Here is a 15,455-nt window from a genome sequence, read left to right on the forward strand (position 1 = left end):
TGAAGAAAGAGTTCATCCAGCTAAGAACCTATGATAGGATATCAAAAAGAGAATTCATTGTTCTAGGTATTCCCTATCTTTGCAATGCAACTTAAATGATATAAAACACAATATAATGCTCAGGTACTTTTACGTTTTATCAGTTTTGCACATTATCATATGGACATTACCTCAGTCTACAACATTCCTTCATTATTCTGTCCTTGATACTTTTACACTACCAAGACATAATATAACCAGTTTGATTTAAAGCATGAGACGTTGTACACCTGGCTTCCTTGGAAGCAAAGCATGGTCAATAGATCATATTCCTTCTGGTTGCTGTAATGTTTTCTCTAATATTATTGCATTCTATTTAGTATTAAAAAATTATGGCTAAACTCAAAGCTCATTCATAGAAGTTTATGTTAAGTATTTTGCAAGTTTTATTTCTCTCAATTCTTAAGATAACATTTGCTATAATGCTAATGTTATCTATCGTTTTAGTGTTGGGAAAAATTGTAATTAAAGGCATGAAGTGAATGGCCCAAAGACACACAGTGTGGGAGGAAAGGAGTGACAGTCTCCAAAAGCCTTTTAGCAATACAAAAATTGTAGGTAAAATCTCTCCATTCTCTTACACTCTCAATTCAATATTCATATTGTCCTATAAATAATAGCATACCAAATATTGCCCATGGCGATTATTTTCTGTTACATTTTGTCTCCAACACAGACTGTGTTGGTGACAATGGGTTATCATCCACAGAGCTGAGCTTATAAATTGAGGTCCAAAGAGAGTCCAATTTTTTTGTCCCACAGCTCCAGTATCCTCTTTTTAAAAAGTACTAAAACTTTTAAATACCAACACTTACTATCTTTTAAGAATCCAAATATCAGGCTGGGAAGGTGGCTCAGTGGCAGAGCGCTTGCCTTGCATGCCTAAGGCCCTGGGTTCAATTCCTCAGCACCACATAAGCAAAAAGAAAAATACCGGAAGTGGTGCTGTGGCTCAAGTGGTAGAGGGCTAGCCTTGAGCTGAAGAGCTGAGGGATAGCGCCCAGGCCCAGAGATCAGGCCCCACTACCGGACCAAAAAAAAAAAAAAAGAATCCAAAAATGAAGTAAATTCATATATAATCACTCCAAAATGCTTTAAAAGTAGGAGATGATAAAACAGGCCCCCATCAAGTAAACTTTCTTCTACTTATAAAATTATTCTGAAAGCCTTGTCCTGGCTGTCACACCTGTAATTCTATCTGCTCGGGCTATCTACTCAGGAGCCTGAGATCTATGGATAACTGTTGGAAGTCACTCAGGGCAGAATAAATTCAAGAGATTATTTTTCAGAAATTATAATGAATTAGCAAAGAGCCAGGAATGGAAATGTAGCTCATATATTATCTCATCAACCTAGAGAGGAAAGGACTAGCAAGACCTTGAAGCCCTGATTTCAAACTCTGAGCATGCCAATACACAAGCATGTGCATGTGTGCATGTGTGCATGCGTGTGTGTACACCCCCCACACACATTTATTCAAAATACCTTCATATCAGCATATCAGTGTGCTGCATTAATTTCTTTGTTAACGTTATTATCTGGGTAAAATAGAGGAAATAAACTCTTCTATATCAGAACATTTTTATACTTTTTTTTTACTGTGAAAATACTGTACAGAGGGGTTACAATTACATGGGCAAGATAATGAGTACATTTTTTATCAAGCATTGTAGCCTCCTCTTTTGTTTTCCCTTCCCATCCCTCCCCATCCCCCCCCAGCCCTCCCAACCAATCCTCCCTGCCCCCCGCACCAAAGTTGTAAAGTTCATTTTCGACATAACGACTTGTATTTCTCATTGTTGCAATGGGTCCACCTGTAAAAAAACTGTACAGAGGTGTCATATTTGTATGAGCAAATAATGAGTACATTTCCTAACAAGCATTGTTTCCTCTTCCTTTCTTTTCCTTCCACCATCCCTTCCCTCCCACCTCCACAAATACACTCCCCTCCCCCTTCCCCTGTCTAAATTGTAAAGTTCATTTTTCAACATAGTGTCTTGTGCATCTCAACCTGTATCCCTATTTAAGAATTTTTTATTTCCCTTTCCCCTCCCCAAATTAGAGAAATGTATACCCAGGATGTAAGTGCACCAACTTCAAATACAGTGAAAACAGTGGTTAGAACGTAAGGGAGGAACATATAAAGGAACAAAAATAATCACATCACACATTATAAGTATCTTAGAAACAATAGCAAGAAACAAAAAAATCACTTGTCTGGTTCATTTCTTGTAATATCATCTTATCTGATATGCACATAGCTTATGATCTATTCTTACCCCATACATATATTAGCTGTTGAAAATAAGGGAAACCATGGGACCTATGTTTCTTTGGACTTGGCTTACTTCACTTAATAAATTTTTTTCCAAGGCTTTACAATTTTTAACAAATTGGGCGATGTCATTCTTTTTGATGGAGGCATAGAATTTCATTGTGTATATATACCACATTTTCATGATCCATTCATCTTCTGTGGGCCATCCAGGTGGGCTCCATATCTTAGCTATTGTAAATAATGCTGCAGTAAACATAGTTGTTCCGGTAGTTTTAGTATGGTCTTCTTTGTGATGATTTGGGTAAATCCCCAAAAGTGTGATTGCTGGGTCATAGGGGAGATTTATATGGAGTCTTTTGATGAGTCTCCATACTGCTTTCCAAAATGGTTGAACAAGTTAACACTCCCAACAAGAATCAAGAAAGGTTCCTTTGTGGCCACATCCTCTCCAGCATCTTTAGTTGTAAAAATATGGAATGATTCAAGAATTTGCATGTCAACCTTGCCCAGGGGCCATGTTAATCTTCTCCGTATTGTTCCAATTTTAGTGTATGTGCTGCTGAATTGAGCACAGAGCATTTTTTATATATAAAGTGTAATTGATTTTCTTAAACTAGACAATTCAAAGAAAAGTAAGTTTTGAAGAATTCTCGTGAAATTTTAGAACCATGTACCTCTTACATAAGCACACATTTAAGAATAGTCAAGATTGACATGTCAAAAACAAAATAATCACAGATATTGTTGTTCAAGAAATGTGTAGGATCGGCGGGGGGGGGAGGGAATTGTGTGGGGTGCAGAGGAAGGCTGGGAAGGGATGTTAAGGCTAAACAAATTAGGAGGATGCAATGCTTGATAAGAAATGAACTCATTATCTTGCCCTTGAAATTGTAACCCCTCTGTACAGTATGTTCACAAAAAATAAAAATAAAAAAAGAAATGTGGAGGATGAATTCAATTATTCTGTACAAGGCACCTGTCATAATGAACACTGCGACAAGTGTTAAGGTTTGTTAAAAGTTTTAATGTTTTAAATATATTTAATTTTGGAAATTTGCTTATATAGGCCAAAATTAGGACTGTTTGTTAGGTCATACAACTTTTCTATAAATATTTAAGATTTATGGTAGCAGACATATGCTACTAAAAAGTACATTTCAGAGTTTATAGAAACATAACTAATGAGATGTTGCAAAGTCTTAGTGTAAAGAAGCAGAGTGAAGAGTTAAGACTCTGTTAACTGCACAGTTTCTCTTAAAACTTTAGGGCTTCCTTACTTTATATATTAGTGAGGAACAAATGATGATATAAGCCATATACAAATGATGAGATGAGTCATAAAAAGCAATCTTAGTGGGTAACTTTAAAGACTACACATAGCCTATAAAACTCTTGTTGAACATCATAATCTTATTCAGTGTTAAATGTACAGGAATGCAAGAATAGTAAAATCAAATATGTAAGTTCACTTCAAATACTGAAAACACAGGTAATTCTTTGATATTTTATTTTATTAATCATTAATATTTATTATTGTGTTTCTTTATTTGTAGTATTGTTTCCCTTGTAATATAATAAAACTTTTTGTTATTCATCATCAGGAGGTACTTTGAGAAGATTTCTGGGATGGCCAAACCATTTTTTATAGTTGCATGTGAATTTACAAAAAGCAAAATTAAGAACAAAATATTGATTAAAAAATTATCAAGTACAGTCAGAATCAGGAGGGATGATAAATGTCCACACTTAAAATCTTAGCCCTAGGCTGAAGCAGTGATATTACAAAGTTGAGGTCACAAAAGTGAGAGACTGTGTTTTGTTTTGTTTTTTACTTTGATTTTGTTGGCCATGGGGTTGAAATCTGGGGCCTGATTGCTGTACCTCAGCTCAAGTCTAGTGCTACCACTTGAACCACAGAACCACTTCCATCCTTTTCTACTTATGTGATGCTGAGGAATCAAACCCAGGGCCTCATGCAAGCAAGGCAGGCACTCTACAACAGCCACCATCCCAGCTCCTGATAGACTGGGTTTTAAAAATTCATCTAAACAACATTTGCTTTCTGCTTTGGGTTATATAATGAAATATATGAATATATTTTCATATTTTTGTATAGTATAACAATACTTCTAAATTTATACTAACCCCAGCCACTTTATTCTTTTCAAAGTAATGAAATATCTCTGAGAGTTTGCTAAGGTGAAAATTGTTTTAGCATTTTTAATTACTTCTGAGTCATTTTTATTTTTTATTAATATCATTTTATATTTTGGGTTGATGGATTATCATACATCAAATACCTTCAAATATACATGTAGATTCTAAAGATAACAGTATGAATATTCTCATACAGCTCTTTTTTACCTGTTATGCCCTTTCAGTATTATGAGATTTCTCTCTCTTTCACGCTCTCTCATTTCCTCTCTTTCTCTTTCATGCTACATGTCTGCTACATAGAATTTCTGCTGGTCTACTATTATCCTTCAGAATCCACTGGCTTTGTGGGAACATGATGGTGACTAACATTTTCCCTTGCATTCTTTAAGAATTATGAGTGACGTGATATTATTCTTTGACATTGTAAATGGCAAAACAACAGGTCTAGGAATTCTTTTCACGTTGACTACTATTACAAATTTTATCTCATAGGAATCATTTGGATGGATATGATATTTTAACTTGGGCTGGGATGGTGGCTCAGTGGTAGAGTGCTTGCCTTGCTTGCCTGAGGCCCTGGGTTCGATTCCTCAGAAGCACATAAGCAAAAAGAAAAAAAGCCAGAAGTGGCGCTGTGGCTCAAGTGGTAGAGCACTAGCCTTGAGCTGAAGAGCTGAAGGACAGTTCCCAGGCTCAGAGTTCAGGCACCAAGACTAGACCCCCCCCCCAAAAAAAAGATATTTTAACTTGTGACCTAAAAGTTCTTTTTCTTTCACAAACAACCTTTGTCTTTGATTATCAGTTTGTAACTACATGTAATGAAAATAAAGCTCTCCTATGGAAACTAGACCGAAGTTGTTCACAGGGATGAAAAAGAAGGTAATGATGGAAGTGAGTACAATAGAGCAAGGTCCTCAGAGCAGTTTATCATGAACACTTTGTGAGAATGACAATGTTCTGGGAACTATACATTAAATCACTGAACAAAGATATATATATATATATATACACATATTTGTATATGTATATTTATTTATATATGCATATCTGTGTGTATATGCCCTTATATTGTACACATATATGTTACTATACACACAAATTCACATATACATATACACATGTATACATGCACACAGGGAGAAAGACACATAATTACAGCAAACACAAGTTTCATTACTTGCTGAAAATGCCTTAGATGGAATGCTTGGAACAAAATATGTTCAAGATGTATTTGTCTCTAAGAGATCTTTTACCACTCCTCTTATCTCATAAAACTGGTAGGTTTAGACGTATTTGACTTGCAAAATGCAGTACACATGATAGCAAGTTACTCGGAAATGTCAGTATGTAAAGATCATATGGTGTCTCCCTGATCCCCACGGAATACTTGCTCTTATACACACTCTCAACAACCAAAGTAACAGGAGAATATCATGGTAAAGAATAAAATTATAAGCTTTTAAATGGCAACCTTCTTTGAGCTATTTTCCAACAGCCAGCATCAATTCCTAAGCAGATTAGGGAGTCCTCATAAAACTGGACCTCAGGTCAACAGGTAACCAACCCATGTGAAAAGTCCTATGAGAGAAATGCTGACTGAGGTCTTGCTGATTTTCTGGCCAAGAAAGTAAGAAAAGAAGAGATTATTTTTAATATATTAAAGTTTGAGAATAATTTGTAACCTGTCAATAAATGTGTAGAACACAACTAAACCAACTGACAAAAAAGGTGTCCATTTCATTTATATGTTCTTGGATTGGTGAGTGATTTTACTTATGTCTACACAAGTAGAATCAGCATAAATCAAGCCAGCATTTCTTCATTTAATATACAAAGATAGGATTCAGGTTGACCCATTGTAATAATGAGATAATAATAATGTAATAATAAGACACTTTATCAGAGAGTGGGTGGAGGGATGAGTTGAGGAGGTGTGAAGAGTAGGGATGGTAGGGGAAAACAAAGGATGGGGTAAAAATGCTCAATAAGAAATGGACTCATGCCAGGTGCCGGTGGCTCAAGCCTGTAATCCTAGCTACTCAGGAGGCTGAGGCCTGAGTATTGTGTTTCAAAGCCAGCCAGGGAAAGAAAGTCCGTGAAACTCTTTTTCCAGAAAACCGGAAGTGGCACTGTAGCTCAAGTGGTAGAGCGATAGCCTTGAGCTGAATTGCTGAGGGAGAGTGCTCAGCCCTAGAGTTCAAGCACATGACCAATAATAAAGAAAAAATTGTACTCATTACCTTACTTATGTAACTGTAACCCCTCTGTACAGTATCTTTACTATATATATATATATATATATATATATATATATATATATATATATATATATTAAAAAGATACAAGGAAAACTTTTGTACTTATAGGAAGTTGTATTTGTCACTCAATATCAGTAAGGTATTGGTTTTAGTACCACAGGCATATTAAAACATCGGATACTCAACTACTCTACATGAACACAGTATATTATTTACATTAGAATCTGCCCACAACCTAGTGCAGTGTAATTGCTATGAAAATTTGTAGTACATTCTATGTTTGTAATAAAAAATAAAAGTATATGCACTGTCAACAGATAATTTTTGTCTGCATTTTGTGGATGGAATTGGGAGCCCAAATTTCATCACCAAGACTGGTCTGCAAAATGTAACAAAAAGCTAACACCGCATCATTGAATAGTACTGAACTCCAAGGAGAAGTACTTGGATTGAGACATTATCAGAAAGTGTCAGCATGCAAGTACTTTTTAGAAATACAGCTGCTAGATGTTTCATGGAGAGGTTTCATAACACTTTGTGAAACACAAGCCATAACCTCACTGAAGAGTAAATGGTTTTCCCTCAACTTTCTGTCATGCTCAGTCATTATCAATCAACATATAGCTAATCTTGAATAATCCTTTAATAAAAAAAGGTTGATGGAGTGTTTATATGCAGAAAACCTGGGAAGGCTAAATTTTTCCAATTAGGATAGTCTGTATTCTATGATCCAGCAGAGAGAAAATTAGGTAAGCATCCATTTACTACATTCTGAATAATTCTGATTCTTCCCATATCAGTTAACTATCCATACCTGTGCCCGAGTGAGAGGATTTTAAATGACTTTAGTGTTTAAAATTTAAATTTAAATGTGGAATGAAATTAGTTCCAGTGCATTGCCTTAAGATATTTAGAAACAAATAAAGGTCTATCAGATTTTTTTTATTTTAGTTGAAGCAATTTGCAAAAAAAAATGGCAAAGTAAAATTTACATTTGCAGCAGACTTGACACTTATTAAATTTTGTATATTGAAAAGAGCATAAGCCTCAACAATATGTCAATGCTATCCTGTCATTTATCTCTAAAGCTTTATGCTTTTGGTCTCTTAATATTAAAACCATTTTTTTTTAATCTTTAGCTAGGGGCTGGGAAGGTGGCTCAGTGGTAGAGCGCTTGCCTTGCATGGCTGAGGCCCTGAGTTCGATTCCTCAGCACCACATAAGCAAAAAGAAAAAAGCCGGAAGTGGCGCTGTGGCTCAAGTGGTAGAGTGCTAGCCTTGAGCTGAAGAGCTGAGGGACAGCGCCCAGGCCCAGAGTTCAAGCCCCACGACCGGACCCAAAAAAAAAAATTTTTTTTAAATTTAAAAAAATTTAAATCTTTACCTAGTTGTGCAAAGGGGTTTCACTCCATCATGTCAGTGTGGAATAGAGTGTATGTACATTTCATTGTACAACACATCTGTATCATTGTTAATCTTTCCACTTTTCTTCCTTCCCTTTCCCCAACCCCACTTATCCCTTCAAGTTTCCTACTTATATTCTCACATATGTACATTGAGTGATCTGACTATATTAGTCCAATATTTCCCCCTCCATTCTTCTGTCCTACTCCCTTTAAGCCCAGCTCCTTATTTAAGACTTATTTCAACTTCATGGTATTTTGTAAAATATCTCTTCCTTTGGCATTTGGCTTTGGGCTTGCCAAATCCTCACTTCCATGTTTGACCTACATAAATGAGGCTATTTCTCCACATTTAAAATCTGTGAATGGATGAGATAGTTCTCCTTTACTATTCACCTTCTGTCCTAAAGATGGAAGGAAAATAATTTCCATGCTCTCAACATTATGGTATCCATCATGAATGTCCATCACTTATCACTTCAACAGTCTAAACTTAAAGTTATTTTTACTGCATTATATTCACACATTTTAAGTGAATATCGAGGACAATTTACCTAGTATTGGATGTTTAGGGACGATTTTCAATTTCTGATGATAGAAACAGGAGTCAGTTTTATTTGTGCAGAATCCACTATATAGTGAGTGCTGTAGTCTTCTAAATTTTCAATAAATTTCAAGTTAATTTTTATTAATAATTGAAAAAAGTTTTATTTCAATATGTTAGAATGAACTCCCCCCCCCATTTCCCCTACTAGTTCAGATTAAGTCTCCTTTGGCTTTATTGTTTGAGGGGATGAGGGTAAACAGATGAGGGTAAACAGAAAGATGATCATTGCTCAGATATCTCCTTCCTCTTCTGTTTCTACTATTCTTTTTTAAATTTTAATTTATTTTTTATTGTGAAAATATTGTACAGAGGAGTTACAATTACATGGGCAAAAGAATGAGTACATTTCTTATCAAGCATTGTAGCCTCCTTCTTTGTTTCCCCTTCCCATCCCTTTCCAGCCTCCCTGTTTCTGCTATCCTTGTAGAAAGGAAGACTGGATCAGGGAACAAGAGTAATACTTGGGCAAGGGAGCATTCCTGGCATATCAATTATTGTTTCTCAGAATCACTTAAGCTGCTTACAATTGCCTTGTCTCTAACAGTAACCTAACTGTGGCTTCCTTTGTGCAGGAGTGAGCACACTAACAGGTTTTACATGTAAATTTGTATTTTATGTCTCAGCTTACTACTACCAAAAATAGAAAGCTTTGGTTACATAAATGCAAAGGCGCTGATTGTTCAACAATACCTTAGTGAGGAATAGACAATTCTACTCAGCTCCTCCCTCCTCTTCTATCCTTCCTTCCCCTCCCCTCCCATCACTTACCCTCCCTTCCCTTCTTCTTTCTTTATGTCTCTCTCCTCCATATTCATTTCTATCTTCTCTCTTTTTCTCATCCAGTAGCAAGTGATTTGGTTGATCTGGCAATACATACGTAATTGAACAAATATGTATTCTCCTCTTTTTGAGAATATTTATTATTAAGAAGTGAGTTCTAGCAGAGCACCAGTGGCTTACAGCTCCATACTAGGTGGGTTCAAATTTGACAAGTGTAATTCAAAGCTATTCCAAGTAGATAAAACTAAGAGATTCTTTTCTCCACTTGTGGTAAAAGGAAGAAGTGAAAGTGTGGTTCAGGAGGTATAGAGTAAGCATTGGGAATTAAAGCCCAGATTGTTAGGTTTTTAAAGAGTAGTCGAGTAAGAACCACACAAACACGAGGTATTCAGGAAAGGGGTAAGTTTATTCATCATTCCCGCTGGCACCAGGCCATGTTGGCCCTCCATGATGCTGGGAAAGTCCTGGGAAAGATCTGGAAAAGACCTGAGAAATTGAGGTACTAGAGCTGGGCTAGGCCTTACCTATGGTATGGAGGGAGAAAGGTGTGGCCACATCAAATTCAGATATGACCTCAGCAGATGCAGATGTGATATCTTCCAGGAGTGCCAGTTGCCAAGGTAACACAGGTACTGGGAGGAGACTTTGCTTGGAGGAGGGTGGAATCTGCTCTCTATCCAGAAGCAGACCTTATATTCCAGCCTTTTAATAATCATGAAATAGGGTGCGGATCCTCTCTGGCTACTTCCTGCTGACAAGGTGTGTCAAAACTAGGGGTAAAAGGCTGGAATTTGGTCCCATCCCAGAGAAGGCAGTGAGCTGCACCTGTCCCTTGGTGAGTGTGAGTCCTTTAATAAAGTCTGGTGGAGGCAAGTCTCTTGGATGAAGTCTAGAGAAAGTCTCATGAGGCATTGATGGGCTGTTAAAAATTATTAGAGCGCAAATAAATGGCAAGTGGAAGGACTTGGGGCTGAAAAATGTTGGTAGAAATGTCCCTATCTGGTGACTAGGTAGAGAATAATTCAGGTAACAAAGGCAAGAATGTGAATTCTCATCCAGTTAAAAGGTAGACAATTATGAACATTAGATGGCAAGCTTCTTACTTATATTGACCTCCTGCCTCTGGTTAATTTTGAAAGGGCAGGCACAAAATGGCTGATATGACATCATCTCCTCTTACTCCTCTCCATGGTCCCTTGTTCCCCAGACTGGCTGAATCTAGGTGGTCATTTCTGGGATGACTTGTCTCAGTGAGTATTCATGGAGATTTTCACTCAAGGCCTGGGCACTGTGCCTGAGCACTTCTTCTCAAGGCTAGTGCTCTACCATTTTGAGTTACAATACCACTTCCAGTGTTTGGCTGGTTAGAATCAAGAGTCTTCAGCCATACTTCCAGCCTGGCTCTTTGCAGGTTAGTTGGTTGATGGAGTCTTAGGGATTTTTTCAGCCCCGGTTGGTTTGAATTGCAATCTTTGTCACAAAAACTCTTTATTATTTCCAATTAAATAACATGGCGATCAAATAGAATAAGTAGAGTTTACCTGGTCCTTACCAAGAATTGACCAAGTAATATCTTGCAAAGACAAAACTCGTTAGATGTGAGAATCTTAGCACAGATATGCCCAATATTTTAGAATCACGTAGTCAGTATTAGAATACATAACACAAAACCAATAAGGCAAAACTCAAAATCTAAAATTTTTTACATTAATATTTAGACATCTTTGCTAACAAAGCACATCAGATAATTGGGCCTCCGTTATCAGAGTCTGAGAAAAAAGCAACTTGTTAGCAAGGTACAATAAAATAGATGGATGGAGGAGTAGTAAACTTAGTGGAAAGATATGGGTCAGTTAGGACCAAACCCTGAACGCACCATGTGGCCAAGATGGCAAACTCACGATGGTGAATTTCTGAAAAAATGCAAGAAAGCCTGAACAAAGAGATGAAGCCTAGATTGGCTAGTCTTTGATAGGGAAACTAGAGGAGGTCCTCAGGACCCAACTATTATTACACTCTTCAGGGCACAATCCAAAAAGTTGTAGAAAAGAAAGGGAGAGATACACAAAGTTGGACATGATTAGCAGAGAGCAAAGAGATCCTGAAAGTGAACAGACTTCTGACCGTTTACCATTGCAGAGGCAAAAACTGTCTAAATCTGAAAAGAGACTAAAAAATTAGGTGCTCTGGCTATCCAGGGAGTGCAGGAAGCATTTCAGAGGGGTTTCATGGCACTGGAGTTACACACAGCTCCCCATTAAGGGTATAGGAGAGAAAAATAACTAGTGAGTGAAGGTGGGCTTATCGGATGGAAGTGGCCCCACAACTTACCACTGAGCCATCTAGGGGGGAGTGGCCAAGCAACCAGAGTCAACTGCCCTCGGCTCCAGACGTGACTGGGCTTTCAGTTAAAGGCCTAGCAGGTTCTTCGGTGTGGAACCACATCTGGAGAGAGACTGAGCGACAGAGAACCCTTAGAGAGTAGTTCACTCACCAAAATGTTCAAGCATGGAGGTAGATGCAGAGGCCAGCAAGGAATTGATTCACTTTGTCCACAGCAGACAGACTGGTTCCCAAAAGGCCTTCAGAATTGTGGTATTCCTCAGAGCAAAAAATGGGAAAACAAACAAAAGAAAGAAACAAAAGGAGAGGAATCCCACTTCCTATCCTGACTTTAAGCCTTTCCCAGATTCAAATGGCACCATTTATGTTAGGTTTTTAAAAGAGGTTGCTGAGTAAGAACGACACCACACAAGAGGTATTAAGGTAAGGAGTAGGTTTATTCATCAATCCCGCTGGCACCAGGCCATGTTGGTCTTCCACGCGGCTGGGAAAGGCATGGGAAAGACTTGGGAAAGACCTGGGAAAGAGCACGTCTGGGCATGGGCTAGGCCTTTTCTAGGGGATGGGTGAAGATAGGTGTGGCCACATCAAATTCAGATGTTACCTCAGCAGATGCAGATGTGACATCTTCCAGGTGTGCCAGTTGCCTAGGTAACACAGTTATTGGGTGGAGATTTACTACAAGGAGGATAGAGTCTGCTCTCCATCCAGGAGCAGACATTACACAGGTAGAGCGCAAGGCCAGGATTTCAAACCCCAGTACCAGCACAATGTAAAAAAAATGAGTCCTTTATCTTTGAAAAGGGATATTTCTCCAAAAATTCATACCCAGGAAAATTTTCAAGCTCAAAGACTGTTTGAAAGGCTCTTTCACATCTTAAACTGATTTCTCTGTTTGATTCACATTATGGAAAATAGGAATCACACTTCACATTAAAAAGTATGCACATTGTTGAACATTTTTAATGTTCAACAAAATGTAAAAAATTGTTTATATTTTTAATGTAAAGGAAGCCTGGGATAGTAATGCACCTCATTGGGTGAATTAGGTTTGACTCACTGACAGACTTTTGCAAGTAAGTGAGGATCTCTTTACATGTAAAGAAGTCTATACAGATGGAGAACAAGCTTAGCTGCTGTCCAGGTTTGAATCAAAGTAAGTTTATTCCTATGAAATGACAAAGAGTAGCTCATCTCATAGAATTCTATGCGAACAGCAATTTCAAATGGTTTAAAAAACCCATGTCTATGTCGTGAACAACCAAGTTTTCACAAACAAAAAAGAGTTTCCTGAGCCAAAAATATATGTTACAGCAAAAGAAACTATGTTAAATATAGTTAATGGCTGAGGGACAGGTGTAAAACAGTTCTGTAATAACAAATAAACTATAAATTTTTCATCAAGTCCCTAACAAGAATCTCCAAGATAGGCCTTGCTAAATCTGTCATAGAGGACTGGGTTTATGCAATTGTCAATTTTGTTTAGGATCCAACATCTTCTATGGTCGCTTTGTTTGCAAATCGCTCACACCACATGCAATGTCTGGAAAAACGTGCTGTCTTGACAGGCACCTAAGGGATTTTTGTGCCACTGTGAATATTTATCGTTTTACTTCTTGTAATTATACCTGTCAATGTGAAGTCCTTTTGTGATAAGAATAATAGCTTCTGGAAGTGGTACCGTGGCACCCATGCCCAGAGTTCAATGCCCATGACCGACACACACACACACACACACACACACACACACACACACACACACATACACACACACACACACACACACACACACACACACACACACACACACACACATTTACCACTTTGACTCATGTTAGGTTCCTGACATTGGATATCAAACAATGATCTAATAATCAAACTTTCCTCCCCAGACATAAAATACATCCATACTTCCACACAAACAAATACACAAAATCATTCAAAATAATGAGAATAATGAGGCATCTACTCCGTGATTTCATTCATTCATGATGATGCATTTTTCATATCCTAATTAAAAATCTTTTTGAGTCTCTCTGATCAGTAGAAAAAAGTATGTTATCATATAATAGAAACTGTAGGTAAAATTACTTTTCCCTAGTTAATCTTTAATATATCATATCAAAGAATTCTCTTTCCTTCTTGCAGAGTCTGTTTCTGGCATTTTTCCCTAATGTCTAATATTAAATTACCAAGGATATGCCATATTCCTTAATTCATTTTTCCTAAAGGTTATGCTATAGAGGTGAATGTGATTTGTTTACTGATTCTAAATTAACTTTTCTCAACAACTTGTATTATTGTTTATATTGCTTCTAAACCATTTGAAATGCCAAAAAGAACTGGATATTCACCTTAGCAATAATTGTGAATGGCAGCAATGTTTGTGGGGAAATGAAGGACTTGAAGTATCTGTAGTGCCTAAAAGATGGCAATGCTATTTAAAGGGCTGATCGTTTAGTAATCTTCTAAAATGTGTTCTTCTGATTACATCTAAGAAGATAAAAGTATGCTTTTCACCACATTGTGGCCTGTAAAGCACTGGAATCATTTCCTTTGTACATCATATGCCCTGCTGCTACTGTAGTGAAACCCACAAATAACTGCACAGCTGTGTTAGCTGCTCTAGATTTTGAAATTTCCTTCCAGTAGCCCTCCCTAGTGATTCAAGCCCAGACTCATGAGATAGTCACATAATCCACAATTACAAAGCACCAAAATATAAAAGACCACGTTCAAAATGAGGTTCATTTTTTTCTTTATTGTTTCCTTTTTTATTGATTGTCTTTTAAGGAGTGTGGGGCTGTTTATTTCTCATTATTGTGGGTGTGACTTAAATAAATTTACCAGATTTTTGAAATAAAATAGATATAAAAAGGCATATTTAGTCACAAAATAAGAGTAAATATTTGAGTGATTCTTTTCATTCTACTCCTGTTCACAGTTATTTTAAAATAACTTTGAGATGTGACAAGCATATGTGTAAATTGCCACGCACCAAGCACACAGGACTCTGGAATCTTTGGGCTTTGATTTCTATATCAACTTCACCTAGAAAAGAAAATAATCAATTGCTTCATGTCTAAAGTAATCTACTTAAAACAAGTTTAATTTTATCAATACATCTCATAATCTATGGAATTGATGCATTGCGTAAGTTTTGATTTCTTATTTCCACTACATTAATATTACACTTATTTTAGTTCTTTGCACAAGAAATAATGACATTCTTTTTTTTTGGGGGGGGGGGCTCCGTTCGTGGGGACTGACCTCTGGGCCTGGGCACTGTCCCTCAGCTCTTCAGCTCAAGGCTACCACTCTACAACTTGAGCCACAGCACAACTTCCTGCTTTGTTCTTTTTGCTTATGTGGTGCTGAGGAATCGAACCCAGGACCTCAAACATGCAAGGCAAGCACTCTACCACTGAGCCACCTTCCCAGCCCAATAATGACATTCTTGAAGATAAAACATTCCCGTTTTTCTTTTTTTATTTTCTTTTTTATTTTTTTTAATTTTATTTCATTTTTTGGTGAACATACTGTACAGAGGGGTTACAATTACATGGGCAGGATAATGCATACATTTATTA

The 15,455-nt window shown here is 37.1% G+C and overlaps 1 non-coding gene across 1 annotated transcript; it reads right to left on the minus strand.

The window, feature by feature from the left end:
- Positions 1-2,782: 2,782 nt before the first annotated feature.
- LOC138811486 (U6 spliceosomal RNA) lies at positions 2,783-2,889 on the minus strand. The gene has a single exon (XR_011367417.1). It is a non-coding gene; the product is annotated as a U6 spliceosomal RNA (small nuclear RNA).
- Positions 2,890-15,455: the final 12,566 nt, after the last annotated feature.

The sequence above is a fragment of the Dipodomys merriami genome, unplaced genomic scaffold (assembly GCF_024711535.1).
Source record: "Dipodomys merriami isolate MVZ:Mamm:240054 unplaced genomic scaffold, mDipMer1.0.p SCAF_53, whole genome shotgun sequence".
In the NCBI taxonomy this organism is placed as follows: Eukaryota; Metazoa; Chordata; class Mammalia; order Rodentia; family Heteromyidae; genus Dipodomys; species Dipodomys merriami.